This window comes from Myiozetetes cayanensis, unplaced genomic scaffold, assembly GCF_022539395.1.
Source record: "Myiozetetes cayanensis isolate MyiCay16 unplaced genomic scaffold, myiCay2020 scf6-25, whole genome shotgun sequence".
Lineage (NCBI taxonomy): Eukaryota > Metazoa > Chordata > Aves > Passeriformes > Tyrannidae > Myiozetetes > Myiozetetes cayanensis.
This window is the reverse complement of record NW_026087853.1, coordinates 12,932,202-12,950,399: the sequence shown is the minus strand read 5'-3', so window position 1 is coordinate 12,950,399 and position 18,198 is coordinate 12,932,202. Positions and strand designations below refer to the sequence as shown.

The following is an 18,198-nucleotide window of genomic DNA, read 5'->3' as shown; positions in this document are numbered from 1 at the left end:
AAACTGGAATGGTTTGCAAAGACTTGAGGACTTCTTGTGCTGAGTAACTTAAAAGTTTTCATCAAAGATAAAAACCTTTAACAGATGTCTTAAATGGAAGTCTTAGGTTTAGGAGTAAATATGGAATCATAACTGAATTAGAAAAATAAAAATACTCAAGATCCACAAAACCCAACTGGAACAGCTTCCTCTCCCCAATGTGTGTGTGGGGTTATAGGTGTCCAAATATTGACTGAGAAGCTTTATATTTTAAAGCCTTTTTCTCCCCTCCTTTGAAAGCTTTTCCCATTCTGATCTACTAGGAAAGGTAGAACAAGGTTGAACAGATAAACCTCCAACCACGTCAGTTGCGAAGTAACCAGTTCACAAGGGTCCTGTTGTTCCAACGCTGCCGCAGCCGAGCATCACTAACCCCTGCAGTGTACAGACCCAAAGCAGAAAACAGACCCATTCCAGATTCATCCATCTCTCGATCTTCCACAGAAGCACAGTGAATGCAAAATTAAAAAAGGATAAATTGAGATAAAATAGGTATCCTTGAGAGAGTTCTTTGAATGTGTATTAATAGGTATCTTTCTCCAATGCCAAGTCTACATTACAGTTAAGAACCTTTTCAGTCCAGTGCAGCATTAGTCCTATTTTCCACATTAGCTCTGCATATTACATTTATTGTGACAGATACTCTTACCATGTGGCTAAAAAACAGTATCCAAGTTGTTCCTCCTTTTTGAATGATAAAACAGCTTGTTTCAGTTTTTGAAGCTTTTCTTGCTACTGTGACTTTAAAAAAAAGGGGAGGTAATTTTTTTCCCTTAATTTCTTATAATGGACTGAAAGCTATTCCTGCATATATGCAAAAGTATTCCCAGCTATGCAAATGGAAGGATTGTTCTAGACAAAGAAGTTGTGGTTTACTGAATATAGCATTTACCAAATACTTGTTTAATGATTATAGAGGCAGATTAGAAGGAAAGACAATGAAAATATTGTTAAACAATTACACTTTTTTGTATTATTATTTAAAATTACTGAGGCCTGAGAAATAATGTTTCAAAGGCATTAAGTCCCTGAAAGTGGTGCAGTTGACAGCTTCTGACACTAGTTTGGGTTCAGGAAGCAATATAAATAAGTTAATACAGTACTGGACCTGCCAATTAACTCTTCTGCCAAGCCCAACTCAAAATTAATATATTCCTATGGTTGTTTCAATTCCAGACGCTGTCTGTATAAATGGCAAAATAGTGCATTGAAAAAGACACAAGTATCTACAGGACCCTGGTCCACAGCCATCAGTCAAAGAGAACTACTTCCTTCTACAATACTAAAATACAGTCCTGTAATTCAATCACTTGTAAACTGCATTTTCAGGGCAGAACACAAACATACAAGTTTGAGCAGAGACCTTTTTCTAAAAATAACAGAGTAGATTTTGCTTTATCTGGAATTACCAGCTCCATGAGCACTGGTTATCAAAAAACAGAAACTATGAAGTCAAAGAAAGAATCCTTTTCTTAGTTGTAGTTCGCACAGAAGTTGCCTAACCACTGATCATTATGCCTAGTATCATTTAATAACCAAAAGTATAGTAGCAGACATTTTACAGGTTGCTTGACTGCAGTAACATTCAGTAGCCAACATCAAACAACCATAAGCAAAAACTCTGAGGTGCTTTCTTATTTCATTAATTCTCAGTTTTCAGAAAAAAATTAGGCCAAGTTCTGTGAGGCTGATCTGACAGCTGCATCAGCAGCCTGGTACAGCTCCCCTTCCTGCAGTTGCCCTAAGGTTCTACTCTGGATACATTAAGACCTACCAAAAAAAAAAAAAAAAAATTAGTGACAGCCTGGCAGGTAACATTCAGACAGAGATGACAGGAGAATGAGACAAGCAGTGGAACACATCTCCACCATTTTGAATCTGGGAAAAGAAAATTCAGATTCACACACAATCTTTCACAGTTGTCACCGTATCATTCCTCCAGTCTGGGCACCTCTGTAAACACTTTAGTTCTTTCACTTAACAATGAGTACTGGACTAGGAGTACTTTCTCGCCCTAATTTATCCTCACAGTACCCTGCAGATGACCAATTCCAGGTCAGACTGACTATGTTTCTCCAGAGGTCAATCAAATCCAGACTCTCTGAAGACATCCACGAAACAGCACAGCACAGAAGTGGAGATCAGGGCCGCTGTAATGAATACATAGCCAGATATGTTGCATCAGAAGCAGCACTGCCAGCATTTAAGTGACAAAGAACTCAATCTAGCTGTGAAGGAGAGGAGTAAGTTTCTAGAAGCAAACCAGAAAATACATGAATGCGATCAAAGTCTTGGAAAAGCAGAGATACTTCAGATCAAAAAAAGCCCAGCCACCTTAGTACAATTTTGTCTTTAGATACCAAATAATTTCATTTAAAACCAGGGTAATAATCAAGCACTTTAAAGTAAATTATTTCACTATTAACATCCGAATTCAGTAAGTCCAACTAGATAAGAGGCATTAACATCCCTACTTTAATCTTGATGTATATTGGGAAGGCTTACATATAAAGTTGTTGCATAACTACCCTTTCTATCAGTTAGGAACTTATCTTGCTTTTGTAGTTTCCTTTAGAAACAAGTGCGTACGTATTGGTATCATTTAGGTTAATTCACAACTGTCAAATACAGATATCTCATTAATAAGGAGAATAGCATCACAGCCATTAACATTCGAGTAATCACAGCATTTAGCTTACTAATGGGTATATTCAATTATGCAGAACAATTTCCCCCCTGCATACTGTGGTCTATTTGGAAAGAATTTACACCTTAATTCATGCAAGCACATCTTACATTTTTAATAATAATAAATAAAACCTTAAATAATGCAGGATAAATATTTAAATACAACTAGCTTTCAATTTCATTGACTAATCATTTGCTTCTATCAGCTAATGAGTTGCTTATTTGAGTAGACATACACAGATGCATTACGATGCCCTAAGAGGCAGATAATTGATTAGTATGACTTTCACAATGACTTAAGCAGATTACATTCCTAACTTTCAATGGAGATTTCCCTCTTCTTTCCTAGCACTGCTTTCTCAACACTGAACAGGAAAGCTCTCACTTCTCTTCAATTAATTACTTTAAAAATGTGCATTTTCATAACTTCATAATTTACAATTCAAGATACCTCAGCATCTTTCAAATACATACTAAAAATGTTGAAAAAGCATCACAGGCTGTAAGTCTAGGCCTTTAAGACTTGCAACAGAAGAACAGTTTTGAAATTAAATTTTAAAGGTATATAATTTTTAGAAGTTTGACTTTGCTGCACAGACAAGAGGTTAGACAAACTGAGACTAATCAACCAAAGCAATAAAGCTAATTCAAAAAGTACAAGTGTGTTAAACTCTTATGAACAAGCTGTCACTGAGAAGAGGGACCTTACTACTCCTCTTCTAGGAGAATTAAACACATGGCATATGCAGAAGTTGAAAATACCATCATTTCACTAGATTGGTATTTCATTTTAGCTTTTTCAAATACGCATATAAAAATTTGTAGTTGGTTATACAGTCAAAGTAATCACAGAAGAAACACATCTCTGATGCAGACAAAACATAGGAAAGTCACTTTACATTTCATCACTTCCCTTTCATTTTCACTCAGCAGCAAGACAAAATGCTGTACGATAAAGGTTCCCAGGCCTCACTTTAGAGTGCATTTAATTCGGCACGATTATACACCCAAGAGCACAACTCTAACTCTTCAATCTACATGCTACCTCCATAACTGTTTCCAGGTAATTTGTGACCACACCTAGAGTAAGACCATAACAAAAAAATTAAAGAAATCACACAGAATAAACTGTTTCTTAGACAAATTCATCTTGCTAATTCCCTTCACCATAAAACTTTAGAAATTAAGCTTAAAAACAAATACCACAGCCTGAGGGGACACAGGTAAGGGGGTTTTTTTCTAGGGAGAAATGCTGTCTAAAATGCACATCAAGCCCAAGATCCAGCCTACACTCCTGACATGCCTAACAAATAAAAGAATTTACTGTTTTGAACAGCACCTTCACAGTCATGTACCCTCTAATTAGAATGTAAACTTTTAAAGAATCTATTTTATATTAAGGTTTCTGGTTTTATCTTTTTAATTAACTAATTAAATTAATTAATAAGATATCTGGTTTTATCTTTTTAATTAACCCTCTAGACAGTCTCATAATATCAATTGGAAATATTCCTGCATTAAGTATTGGCTACTACTTCATATGAAAATTACACATACAGTCAACCAATGTTCTTAGAAGTATGCCTGTAAACTTAAACATGTAAATATTGTTTTACCCTATAAATCCAACAGGAAACAAGAGCTGAGTTTAGCCCATACATGAAGCACTCAACTTGTAATATTGAGAAGCACACTGTTTACATTTTGGATATTCTTGCCTAAAGATCTAATATAGTCAGTTAAGATATATCACCATTCAATTCTATATGATATCAAAGATATATCTAAGATGTATCATCATTCAATTAAATGTTTTAACAAAAATTACAGACAGTTTTCACCACAAAAAAAATCCAAAAACCATGGTCTGGAAAATTTATAGACTAAGCCCATCCCTAAATCTGCTCTGAAGGCACATTTATGGGGTGGGGAGAAACATCTCACTCAAGCTGCTAAGAAAAAAATCAGAAAGCTTTCCTGATTAACAAAGGTAACTTGCCTCTCTCAACTAGTCCAACTTGTTACTTTTTAACTTCCAACCTAATTATTTAGGGACTTCTGCTCTGGATAGTCTGGGGTCCTAACGTTTTGATTTCAAATGAAGGATTACAAATCTCTACAGGTTGATGGTGAACAAACTAGGGAATTACTTTGTTTTGATTTGGGTTTTGTTCAGGGGAATGGTGGTTGGTTTTAGGGATTTTGTTTGTTTGGGTTTTTTAAATCAGGACAGTATTTTCCCCTGCCCTCATTAAAATATAAGCACTTTCAAGAGCTTTTAAAACTAATCAAATTATACCCAAGAACTTGAACATATAATTACAAAAAAACCTCATCCCATCACTTTCATAAGAATGGAAAACTGGATAAAGGAAAACATTCATTTTTCATGTTATTAGGCATTGATTTGTATCTGATTTTACTACTGTCTTGGAATATATAATCAACTACATTTGAGGAAAAATGGAAAATAAGTCCTAGCATTTTAAGCAGTTTCTTCTACAGATCCCTAATGATGGAGTCACAACTACAAATTACCATTAGCTAAAAATGAGAGGTTTTAAACTAGGCGTGATTTCAGATCTGAATTTCCCAAGCTAATAGCTAGAGCCTAAGTGTTTTATCTTGATTATTACACTATGATTATTGTTACCTTTACTAAAAAGTAGTTCATACCTCAGAATAGTACTCATTAAAGAAGTGTAATTAAATCCAATTGTATTTTTACTCCACTTTTGAAACATAACGTAAGCTTTTCCCCTCCACTTTGGTTCATATCCCAGATTTACCACAGCTGACTTTCATACACAAAACAACAAGGTTACTGTAATAACACACCTGATTATAACAGAAGCTATTAACAATAAGTGAGAAAGTAGACATGAGAAAAACATGAAACAATTACTCCAATAAATAGGTGAGAAAGGTCAGTATTTGTAAAGCAACACAAGTGGAAAGTGGTATTTTGGATTAGTTTTTTTTTCATGAGACTGCAGATCCAATCTGACAGCAACCTAGTGCTGGAAGAAGCAGCCCTACTGTCACTGCTCCTCCTCTAACAGCTTTGACACTTGCCTGACTCTCTGGGAGAAAACTCGTTCAGCATGCTACAACCAAGTGATTGTTTTTCCCCTTGACCTAGGTAACTTTTCTGCTGGTACAGCATCCTGAATTCAGCAGTTGATGGGAATCAGAGGAATATTAGAGCTGGCATGAGAAGAAGGTTGTCATCCATTTTGACAGCCACTTAACTGCCTACATTACAGAAAACCAGGAAATTGGAATCAACAGGTTTTTTACTGTCATTTAAAATCAGAAACCAGTTTCTCTTCTCTACCGCCAACTGTTGCTGAATGTTGTTACCCTAATGACAATAAACCTAAAACTTCCAAATCCAAAACTTCTGGCTGTGTAGTCCATAACTATTTGAACGGTGCAAAAGGAAACACCCAGAGCAGTAACAGGATGAACCAATAAAAGGTTTTAACAACTATTAATAGCCGGCAATCAATGTACACATTAGGAGCATTATTGGCATACCACTCCAAATGCTTGCCAGAAATCAGCACCTGCTTCATCATTACGCCAGTCACTACATTTCCCTAAAATCATTCAATAATTCCTTGCAGACCCTCATACAGTGAGATGGTCAATAGACAGTTTTAATAAATCATGAATTTTGTCACTAAAAACTCATCTTCTATTCAGTTTAGGCAATAGAGTCTTGAGAAGACCATTTTCCAGACAATTTAGTATTAATCAAGGCAGGTTTAACTTCTCAACTTCGACATAGCAAAGTATTAACTATGCAAAGATTACCATAGGGAAAATTGCTCATCTCCTCTGCAAGCTGACTGTATGTTTTTCAAAGACCCAGGGAGCTCATAAATGGTTTTGGCATTCTTCCAGTCCTTTTTTCAATTAAATACTTTAAGGAAAAAATGCATTGCCTTCCTAAAACCTACACACTTCCTCCTCCAGGGCTTCATCACCTGTCACTACTCAAACTCATTCCTATCAAATCCCTCAGTAGATGGTGTAGCCACACTTCTTTAGTGGAAGATTTCACTAACTCATAGTCCTTGTGATTAAACAGGAGACAAATCAACTGATCTATTCAGCATATAAACCTATGGACTTGAACACCTGGGCATACATTTATTCTTTATTTATAATCTTTGAAATGACAGCTTGCTATCTTTCTTTAGTGTCAATGAACCCATGAGGCTCACGCCAACAGAGTTCAATATTCTCTAGAAATAATGAAGAAAGGGAAAATTTTCCCCACGCACTTTTTTTACAAGTAGCAGAAAATTGTAAGGCAGTGCATGAGACCTTGCTGACAGTAACTGTAGAAATAATGAAAGAGATAGCAAGATAATCCCATGGCTCTCAGTAACATGCTTCTCTCACTTCCCCCTTAGAGTCTCTGCCATTCATGCTGATTCTGTTCATTACACTGGTAGAAAATATTCATATTCCAATTTTCTTCTTATTTTGCTTCACAGAAACAGGGAAGACTAAGTCGCAAGAAGAATAAGTGACAAATATACACACATCTTCCTGGGGACTCAAAGAACATGCAGAAACAGAGGTTGAAAGGTGGGTTTGTTTGGGACTTTTTATGTTTTTAAGAAGTAGTGTACTTTTTCATGTTCATTATCCATCTCCAAGAGTAATTTGGTTTCTACAGTGTTGGAGGTCATTAAGGCAGCACTATGTCAGACAGCAAGAGCCATGAACAATGATCTTCAGTAACTGGGGGGAGAGGCATATGACTTTTCTCCCCGCCCCAAAAAATAATTTTCTGCAGACCTCACATCACTTCTTAATAACTTTACATAGCAAGTTACCAATACAGGTATGTATCTTTAGTGGAAAGATAGCAAAAGGCTGTGGGTCATTAAAAAAAATTGACTAACCAAAGCTTTTAGTTGTATTGTAAGCATTTTCTTTCATTTTATGTCCTCCTTCAAAAACAAAAGCCTACTAGCCATCAACCATGAAGATATAGCAAGGCAGACAGGTTTACCTGCTCAGAAATATAAAGCTTCAGTGAGAAAGTAGAAGTCTTACTTCAGATTGATACCAGACACTAATATCCAGATTAAAGAACATCAAATATAATCAATGAACATTATGAATTCATAAACCCCCAATTCATAAGTCAGTCCATATATATTTAAATGTTTTAATGTGCAGAGGCAAATATATAAACATCTAAAAACTGCCTTTTTTTTATGCACTTGAAAGTACCACTCAAAGGAGGAGGTGAAAACAAAGATACCTGAATTAACCTGCCAAAACTCAGTCAGTGAAGTAAGTTAGGTCTTCTGAATCCTAGGAGACGTCCTAACCCCAGATAACCTCTAGAAGTTTTTACTTCAGCTACAAGGTAACTTCACCTTCAGATAGGTAGGCCTTGCTCATTTCTTCCTGAACAAGAAAATATAGAGGAAAAAAAATTCATAAAAGGCCAATAACAGTTGAAAGAAGCTCTAAGAAACCTGATCTAGATAAGAAACAAAGCAGACTTAGCCAAATGAAAGAGCAACATGAATTGCAAAGGCAGCCAGTCCAGACATGCTTGCATAGCCAAGTCATGTCAATGGAGTCAAACAAATTAACTTCAAAATGCAAGATGTATTTGCCTCACTTCCTAAGGAAAGGAGATTCATGCACTCAGTAAGTGAGCAGGTCAAAAACTCCAATTCAGTTTTCAAAAATAAAAGATTAAAAAAAAAAAAAATCCAAAATTCTTATTTTCAAGGAGACCAATTACTATTACCACTACCCAGCTACTTATTAGCACCTCAGCTGAGGAAAAGGCTGCTACATGGCTTGACAATTTATCAAGAATCAGATTCAAAAGGAGGAGACAGACATTAGCAATCGGTTTTTAATAGTTCACAATATGGGTTTTGGTTTTTTTTGCGTGTATGTGTGTGTGCACATTTGTACAAATGAAAAACCACCAGGTTATTGATAAGCAATTTAAAACATCCAAAAACATCCCAAAGCCAGTTAAAACAGCCCGAAACTTGTTTCAAGTCACTCTGCTGTATCTCAGATCTCTCACACTTATTCAATGCATCCCCAAAAAATTGAACCTTTATGAAGAGTAACAGAACATTTGAAACACAGGCAGAAAGAAATCATGCCTGCTTACGTCACAGAAGTACAGAGCCACTGACGCAAAGAGAAAGAAAGTGCACCAAACAAGTTCTTCTACTATCATGTATTAGCAAAGATCAAGAGAGAACACTTTTGGATCTTTCCCTTGGTAAGAAGGGACTCAAAAGTAACACCCACACCAACCAAAACACAGATCAGATTCACGACTGCGTTGCACTTCAAGGAAAGGTCATGACAAGCAGTACTAAAGTCTCTTGAATCCAGGAGTATTTATGAAAGGAGAAGTTGCTCTTCCTTCTTTTTCCCACCAGAGAAGGGCATTTCAAGACCTGCAGCTGTGCAACAAGGCAAGTAAATTCCTTGATACTAGTTTCAGTTCTCTGCTTCATGACCTCATAAATTTGAAGGTGACAAATGTCATGGAAAACTGATTTACCTAATGCAGTCTGCAAGACAGAGTAGAAATAACAAGGGAATTTGAGAGATACTGCTTAACAAACTTGAAAAATTATGATGTTACTAAGTAAGGTGTGCAAGACCTACCAAAACCAAGAGTTCACCTAACACAATACCATGGCGTACATTAAAGTGGGTACTGCTTTGTTGCCTAGGTTAGGCCTTCTAGAATGCTTACTTCAATTACATTCCAAAATCCACCACATCCCTGGACGATCACCCCAGTTTGAACACTAAACCTTAAACTTCCAATAAAGACTGTAGTAACTTCAGCTAAAAAGTTAACTTTTAGTTTTTACTATGTATCAGATTTCTTCTCTTCGGGTTTATCATGATACATATGAAAGTCACGAAAGGATAAAGGATGAAAAAAAGATACCTAGAAGGTGTAAAGAAAAATCATGCTTTCTGATCTACACTAACTATTCTTAGCCTTCAGTACAGAGTGTTATAAAAGCATGTTGCACACAATTATATTGACACTTTTGCTCTACACAATCCTATAATTACACTTCTACTTTCTTTAAAGGCAGCACTTCCTAAAAATAAATAAATTAATAAAATCAAAGTTTTGTTCTCAGTCTGAAAAAATTACTGCTGAACACACGAAGGTGACGGGATACAAATGGTCAGGGGTTACACAGCGAGGCATTAGGACATAGGAGCCAACAATCTAGCAGGCTCAGTGTACCCCTAGTTTGTATTACCCATAGGAGAGGGAAAAAAAGGTCACAGAGAATTATGGAATAACAGAAAAATATCTCAGAATGTTCTGATGTTCTATCTGCTGCCTGATAGACTTAAACTATGCCCTGAAATAAAAATCCTGTTTGTAGTTGTAGCACTTACTATAATGCTCATCACCCCTAAAGCCTAGAATCCTTTACAAAATCTTCCTGAACTCTTGCTCTCACTTATATACTAGAGTTTATCTAAAGAGAAATCAAGTGTATTTCAGTTCTATTACCTATTTTACTAAATGACTCCTTGCTCTTCCAGGAAGAATACAGGTGTCTGCATTTGGTTTTGCCAGTAATTTGCATTCAGTACAGATCAATGCACACTTAGTCAGTTCATACTGAAAGCAAACATGGGTCAAGTACTGATACTTGGATTCTGATCAGCAGTGCTAAAGTAAATCCATTCACTTTGCTGAAAAACTGGCAAAGTACGAATTTTCAAAGTGGGAAATGAGAAACATCTATGGACTGCACAAAAAAATTACAATATAGTGGGTTTTTGAACTGCAGGGTTTGCTTTTTTTCTTCTCATAGGCTACAGATGACCAAGGCATTTCTAAAAAACAAAAACAAAAAAAAAAAAAACCAAAACAAAAACACAAACTTCTGGAAAAAGATTAGTGTAATATATCAGACAAAATAGTTTCGTTGGCTTCCCCCTACCAGTAACTAGTGGAGGATGGGTATGAAGCTATATAATCACAGGGCAAGCAGGAGTACCATGGACCAGCCACCTTGCTGTTTGCCAAGACTGAAAAAATACTCCTGTTTTTACAGTCCGTGATGATTTTCAGTATAATTTCATTGATTCCACTTTCTTCTAAACTTTTGGCATTCCCAAAAGGCTGCTGCACCACGTCTTTTAGTTACACACAGCATAAAGGAGCATGGCATTTGTTTCCAATCTGTAGAATACAGAAATCTTTCAAAAACAGGGCAAACAAACAACACTTCTCTATGCTACTTTATTCATGGCTCTCTGTTTCATATGTCTGTTATCCCTTCACCGGTATGTCCTTCATCAGGTGAAAAGCTCCAATCAATTTTCCATCTACCTTTCTCTTAGCCTAATACAACCCTTTTAAGGTAGAAGAGAGATGAAGAGAAAGTACCCAAGCTGCATTCAGCATTACCTATATGGACCCAGAACAGATTTATACAATGGTATAATGATGCTATTTCATTCTCAATTAATTGTTAATTTTAGTATTCAAGTACTGAGCTGCCACTTTCACAGAACTGTATCACCAAGATGCTTTAAAGAACTGCAGTAGCTAAGTCAGGGTCAACAGCTCTTAATAAATAAATACATATTTTTTAATTCTGCAGATTAATCGATAAAGTAACAATCCAATTACTATACACCGTACCTTCCAGCTGAAAACTTCTAGTAGCACCTTCAAAGATCATAGACTACAATATATCTTATAGAAACAGACAATGGGAAAGACTCTCTTAAGAGAAGAATTTAGAAGAATAATTATGGCATAATAGAAATCAACTTCAGCTCGTGTCTGTATGAACTTGCTAAAACAAGCACCACCCAGCCTACTGAACAGACACGTGCCATCAGCATTTCAACAGAGCATACCAAGTGGCTTATTTAAAGAAAACGCATAAAACACAGTAAAAGAGTGCAAACCGAGTGTCTGCAAAGTTAACTGTTTTTGGTTACCAGGTTTAGGGAAACAAAACAGAAAACAATCTCCCAACCTAGACACTTTCACCACTTGACTTAAAGACCAGATCCTTAATACCAAAATACTCAAAACCGATCATCAGAAGTGCCAACACTCCTCGGACTATTTATTAACTATTAACTGAGATTCACTAGTCACTATAAGATTCACTTTTCTGAAACACTAATTTCTCCTTAAATACAATATACAAAAAATAACCTTTTTTTTTTCCCGAGTATCAGTACCACAACCCTTTTTCTACTCATTCAGGCTACCTTACCCAACACAGTAACAAACCCCTGTGCAGTAACATATATCTTTCTAACCCTTCTTTTTTCAACGCACGATCACGCAGCACAACGTCCACCTTCATTTACACTCGAAGAGAATGGGAAAGGAAGCAACGTGCAGCGCCAGGGGAGTTTCTCACATCGCCTTTAACACCGGCGCTGCAGACGGGAAACTCCTTTAGCCCCCCCACCGCTCTCCCCGGGCCCACGAGCACACGGCAGGAGGGCCGCGGAGCCCCCAAGCACAGACAAAGCCGAGCGGGCCCCGCCGCCGCCGGGGGAGCTGCCCGGGCCGACCCCGGGCCCGGGGCCAGTGCTGGGGCCGCAGGAGCGGAGGCGGGGCAGCGCTGCCCCAGCCCCGCGGGAGGGAGGGAAGGAGGCACCGCTGCCATCCCCCCGCGCCGGGGCCGCGACACACCCGCGCTCGGCCGCCATGCAGCTCCCCGGGGCGCCATCTCCTACCTGCTCGGACGGGACCCAGCCCGGCGCTTCCCCCCACTACAGGCCGCGCCTCATTGTGCTCCTGCCGCCGCCGCCGCCATTTGCCCGCCGCCACCGCCGCCGCCTCAGTCCCCGCAGCTGTCAGGCCCCTCCATTCACCTGGGCCCGGCACGGCCGCCCCTTCCCTCCCTTCCCCGCGCTCCGGCCGGCGCTACGCAAAGGGAGCGCCGCCCCCGCCCCTCCCGCCCGTACCGGCGGGGCCGCCCAGCGCCCGCGGCGCAACCCCGCTCCGAGAATGCCGCCCTGCGCAGCCCGCGCGCTCCGCACCCCCCGCGCGATGAGAGGAGCCTGGCGATTGGCTGCCGCGGCCGGGTAAAAGGTGAAAGGTTCGCGAGGCGGCCAATGGGACGGCGGGACACAGCGGCGGCCCGGCCGCTCACGTGCGTGCGCGCTCCCCTCCCCCGCCGCGGGACTGCGAGGCGCTCGGCCCCGCCGCGCAGGCGCGCGGGCGGGCCCGGGCAGGGGGGCGGGAGGCGGTGCCCGCCATGTTTGCGGGGATGGGCGATGTGCTGGGTTTGGGTTGGTCACGGAGAGACGGATCTTAGGGCATGGCGTTGTTCTGTCGCGTGGCAAGCCGTAGGGGAAATGGCCATCTCCTTTTGGCAGCGTATGGACAGAGCAGCGCTGATCTCTGTCGTGACTGTGTAACCAAATGCCACTGCTACAAGCACGCAGATGGCCATTTCCATCAGAAGTGACCTTCCCGCCAAAGGCAAAGTGCTGCTTTTCCAGCCAGGAGCCTTCAGCCCAGCCGTGCTGGGCCCAGGCAGTGAAAGAATAAAGGATGGCTGGAAGTGGTTGGGTTTATGTGGGCTCCCAAAGCAGCATCTCCTGTTGTTGTTGCTTGAGGCAGATTGTTGACTGGCTGCACCACTGGTCTCACTCCAGTTTCTTGGCAACGCTCCCTTGCTTGAGTAGATGTTATTAACTACTACTGTATTTTTTTAAAAAGTGTCCTAAGAAGTCTGGGATTAAACAGGTGATGTAGGGTAAGGCTTTTCCACCACCAAAACTCTTCAGCCACAGGTGAAGAACCAGTTACACTTGTGTTAAGCCAGGTGGCCAAAGAGACTCCTCCCCTGTGATCATGTACACTTGCACAAGGACTGGTTGGCGATCGTCCTTGTTGCCTATTAAAGAAGAAGACCACAAATGCAATGCAAAGCCACTTCTGACCAGCCACTGCCCTTGTAAGTTTTGCTGAAGGCAGTGTGTATCCAGTGGAAGATCTGTGGTGGGAGGTTCAGCCTCCCTCATCCCATCTGCTCTCTGTTAGGGACTCGCCATCTTCCTTAGTGTAACTGTGCACACAAAATCAATATGAGAAGATAAAGCTAACTGGAGCACTCTAAGGGTCATTTAAACCTAAACCCAGTGGACAGGCTGGAGGCTGGACATATTATCAAATTAAGTATTTTCTTGGCTCAAACCTCTGTTGCTGTTTAGAGCACATCTTCTGTAATGTCCGTGTTGTTAAATGTTACAGTATTAGGTATTTTTTTAGCATTGAGCAGGCATCCTTCTGTTTTTTTATGGATGGAAGAATAATTATATCCCATGACAAAAGCTGAGGAAGAGGGGCAGCTGTTCAGTCTTATCCAGTGGGAACATCAGAACATATGGGTCTATTTTTCCAATTTTAGCTGAAGTACTGAAGGAAATTGGCATTCTTTATTATTTCAACATAAAATACAGCAGAAAGAAACCCTCCTTAATGCAGACCATGGTTAAATAGTGAATTTTTCCAATTCAAGTAGGTTCAAAGAGAAAGCAAGCAGAATACTTAGAAAACAAAACAGACGAATGCCAGGAGAATTCTGGAAGTTATTTTCATATAAAAAAGGGTGTCTTTCTCCACAGCTACTTCCTCCTTGAGCCTGCCTGCTGACAGGAGTTTTTGATTTAAAAGTACAGTTCGGATAAAATTTGTGCTATTCCTTATAATTCTATCCCCACTAGCCTCTCTCCATTCTAAGAAACAGATATTTTATTCATGTTTGTATAATGACAGCTAACCTTCAGAGTTTAAGCCTAAATTAAGAATTTACTTTTATGTTGATTTCACAAATTCCTTACAAAGATGTTTAATGTGAGATGAAGTCATCAATGTAATATGCAACTCTAAAAAAATTCCACATACTTCAAACTGGTTAGCATTCAGATCTTGGTTAAAAAACCCCACAACCAACCATAAAACCAAAGCAAACAGTCTGTGGGATGAAAAGAATACAATAGCCCATCTATTAAAATCCAGAAAAGAATGAGTAAGAATGTGCCAAGTTACAACTTTCCCCCTGTCTTTAGTACTAGACATACTGATCTTTATGGAGTAACTGTTAAAAGACAACAGGAAAATACAGACATTTATCTCCCCCTTTTTGAAAAATCATCAGTAACCACTGGGGGGATGGTGTTTCTGTTTCTTCCTGTTGAGTAACAGTAAACCAAAATTCTGTTAGAGAAGAGGAAAATTTAAAAAATCACAATGTCACAATTAATTGTCTTTGTTTATGCTATAGTATTCTGTAATCACACCAGTGGAAACCAGGCTTTTGGGCTCCACTCATCAGGTTCTAAAATGGACTCTGAAGAGATTCCTTCCTGCGAGACAATGGTGACCTCTGTTTTTCCCTCTCGTTGGTACCAGCCATGATGCTGTTTTGGCCTCGTGTCACACACTGTTTCAGTAGTGCACTTTGAAACAAACGGGCAGTTACTGAGAAAATCTAGGCTGAAGTGTTGCATTCAAGTTTCTGCCCAGGAAAGGATGTGTCTATTCTGCACTCTGCTTGAGAAAATTTTCCCTGCGGGTTTCCTCTCAAGCAGCCCCTAGTCTGGCTACCAGGTTTTCCAGTTCATAGCTGTGAATCACTGCAGGAAGGAGCAGTTGCAAACATTTTAAGCCACAGTGCTAGTAATAACACCTGCAGTGTATTATGAGAAAAAGCTGCAGGTATTACTATAGAGAAGGAAGTTGAAAGAAAGAAAGAACCTGTTTTGAGCAGATTCCATTTCTAAAACTGGAGCTGAGATTTTAAAAAGGTGTTAGGTTGCACAAATATTTGTTTCACCCTATGATGCTTTTAAAAAAGTTTTTTGGTGTGCTTTCACACTTCAGTGACCCAGACTTCATAACTCCAAGGATATTTTCCCTGGTGCAAGAGAAACTTCAATAGTTTTAACTGTTTTATTTCTTTTTTAACCTCTTTAAATTGCTGATGTGAGGACATAGTTTGGAAACTGACCTCTCTCTTTCCAGAAAACTCTTCCCAGGCAAACTTCCCTACTTTTTCCTTGGGTTTCTCCAGCACATCTTCTACCTATGCTACAGACTCTAGAGTGTCTCTATCATAGTGCTCATCAGTAAAGAAACTACTCAAATTCAAATGACTGGTAAAGAAGAAAAAGGATGGAGAAAAATAAATGTTCTGTTAGGAAAGAAATAAGTTTCTGACCTCCTATAGTTAGTTACCAATGGATGAAATAAACGGGGAACAAAATTCAGTTCAGCTACAAGACTTGTAGTTGTGTTGGCTGTTCTGGAATGTCTCACAGAGAAAGAATATTTTTAAACCAAAACTACCTTCCAACTCCTCTAGAAATAATTTTTGGCTTCTTTTGATGCCATCAAACCTACAATGGGTTTGGATGCCCTAATTTTCCTGTAAATTAAGAAATACGTCAAAACAAGAAAAAAGGAAGAGAGTCACAAAAGATTTTGGTGTGACTAAAAAGTCTCCTGAACACAGGCAGCAAGAAAGAGAAGTTTTGCCCAGGTTTCCTGATGATGTCAGCCTTTGAAGAGCTGAGTAATGCACTCTTTGTTTTCGGGTTTGTACCAACAGGGAAACAGAAAAGCAAGTGGGAAAGGCAAGGGATCACTAAGGGCAGTGACTGGGATGAGAGGAGGAACCTGCAGTCGGATTCCCAGCTGAGCATGGTCTTGTTGATACAGAGGTGGGAAATCAACGAAGGCATCTTCTCCACTAGAACCACCTTCATGGGAGGTGACAGATAGCAGCATCTTCCATCTTTGCTTCTGCGCCACCACACCAAAGTACAATCACATAGCTGACAAACAAACCGAGATGAAGACTAATGTCTGCAATTTCTTGAGACAGAGGCATTTCCAAAAGAGGGCCAGTGGAAATTCTCCTTCTTGTTGCCAAGGGAGAAGAGGCTAAGAGAGCCAGCACTCTTCATCTGGGAGAAGACTGGGGGGAGCATGAGTGTCTTAGCTTGTGCATAAAACCCTTCTGAGAAGGGTGAAGATGAGGGAGCCAGGCTCTTTTCTTTGAAGAGCCTGGTTGCCCAGGCAGGTTGTGGAATCTCCATCCTTGGATATATTCACAATCCAAGGGTACATAATTCTGGGACCCTGCTTGAGCAGGGCAGTTGGACCAGAGGACCTCCACAGATCCCTCAAAACCTCAGCTGTTCTGTATGATTCTTTGGTTTGGTTTGACTCCTAAAGTCTCTGAGCTCAAGCCTGATGTCGACTGGCAAGGATTCTGGGGCAAAGGATGATCCCAAACTCCTCCCTTAGGATCCATCACCAAACAGCATCTCCCCAGTCCAGACATCATAATACAGACACAGTCAGAAGAGACAAAAGATCATTTTTTTTCTGGACATCAACTGCAGGGTGTGGAGGGAAGCCCAAGAGTCACAGATGTTCAGACAGTAACAAGAAATTGGCACCTGCAAGAACACAGTCAGGGAGCACTTGATAAAACCACCAAGGCAGGAATAGGTATGACTTGCTTCCCCTTTCCTTTGGAAACACAGTTGACAAAGAATTGTGTACGGCCCAGAAAAAAGAGCTATTGCTTGTTGACCACTACCCTTTAGATGTGACCATACAACTAGTTCTTTATCCACTGAACAGCCCACTGTTGTGGGGAACTAGGTGAAAGGCTTTACAGAAGTCCAGATAAATGACATCTACAAGCCTTCCCTTTCCCACTGTTGCAGTCAGTCCATCACAGAAGGCCACTAGGCTGGTCAGGCAGGACTTGCCCTTGGTGAAGCCCTATTGGCTGTCCCAGATCACCTCCCTGTCCTCTGTGTGCTTCAGCATAACTTCTAGGAGGGTTGGTTCCTGATCTTCCCAGGCACAGAAGTGAGGCTCACAGGTCATTAGTTCCTAGGGCCCTCCTTCCTACCCTTTTTGAAGATGGGTGCAGTGTTTCCCTTTTTCCAGTCACCTGGGACTTTACCTGATGGGTTTTTTTACTGAAAGAGGGGAAGAATTTCATAAGCGGCTGCAATGACAAAAGATCTGTCATATGACACTTAACATAGGTTCCTAATGTCCTTGAGAAATACCCTTTTTAATGCTCCTCTTTGCCTGAGAACCAAGAAATGCCACTTTGCAATGTATAAATCTGTATTTATGCTGATTCTTGCTAACATGCAGAAAATACCTATCAGCAAAGTGATAAATCAGTTCCCCAGAGTACAAAGCAGCCCTAAAAAAGGAACCAAAAAATAATCAATTCAAAGTATTTACAGTAGATGGAGCTATATATTTTGCTTTGCTCATATGTTACATGATATTCCAAGATAAGTGTACAGTTTGACAAGGACTGTGGTAAGGCAGTGGTATGATCTCATCAAGGAATGGAGTTAGTCACAGAGGGCATTTCATAAATTGCTGCAATTAGCTCT

General features: G+C 39.9%; 1 protein-coding gene across 5 annotated transcripts in view; it reads right to left on the bottom strand.

The window, feature by feature from the left end:
* DICER1 (dicer 1, ribonuclease III) overlaps positions 1-12,852 on the bottom strand; it is a 64,339-nt gene extending 51,487 nt beyond the window's left edge. Inside the window, exon 1 of one of the 5 annotated variants that reach the window (XM_050336468.1) lies at positions 12,796-12,852. The gene's annotated coding sequence lies outside the window, so the exon portion shown is untranslated. The other 4 variants (XM_050336465.1, XM_050336466.1, XM_050336469.1 and 1 more) reach the window with 4 other exon arrangements.
* Positions 12,853-18,198: the final 5,346 nt, after the last annotated feature.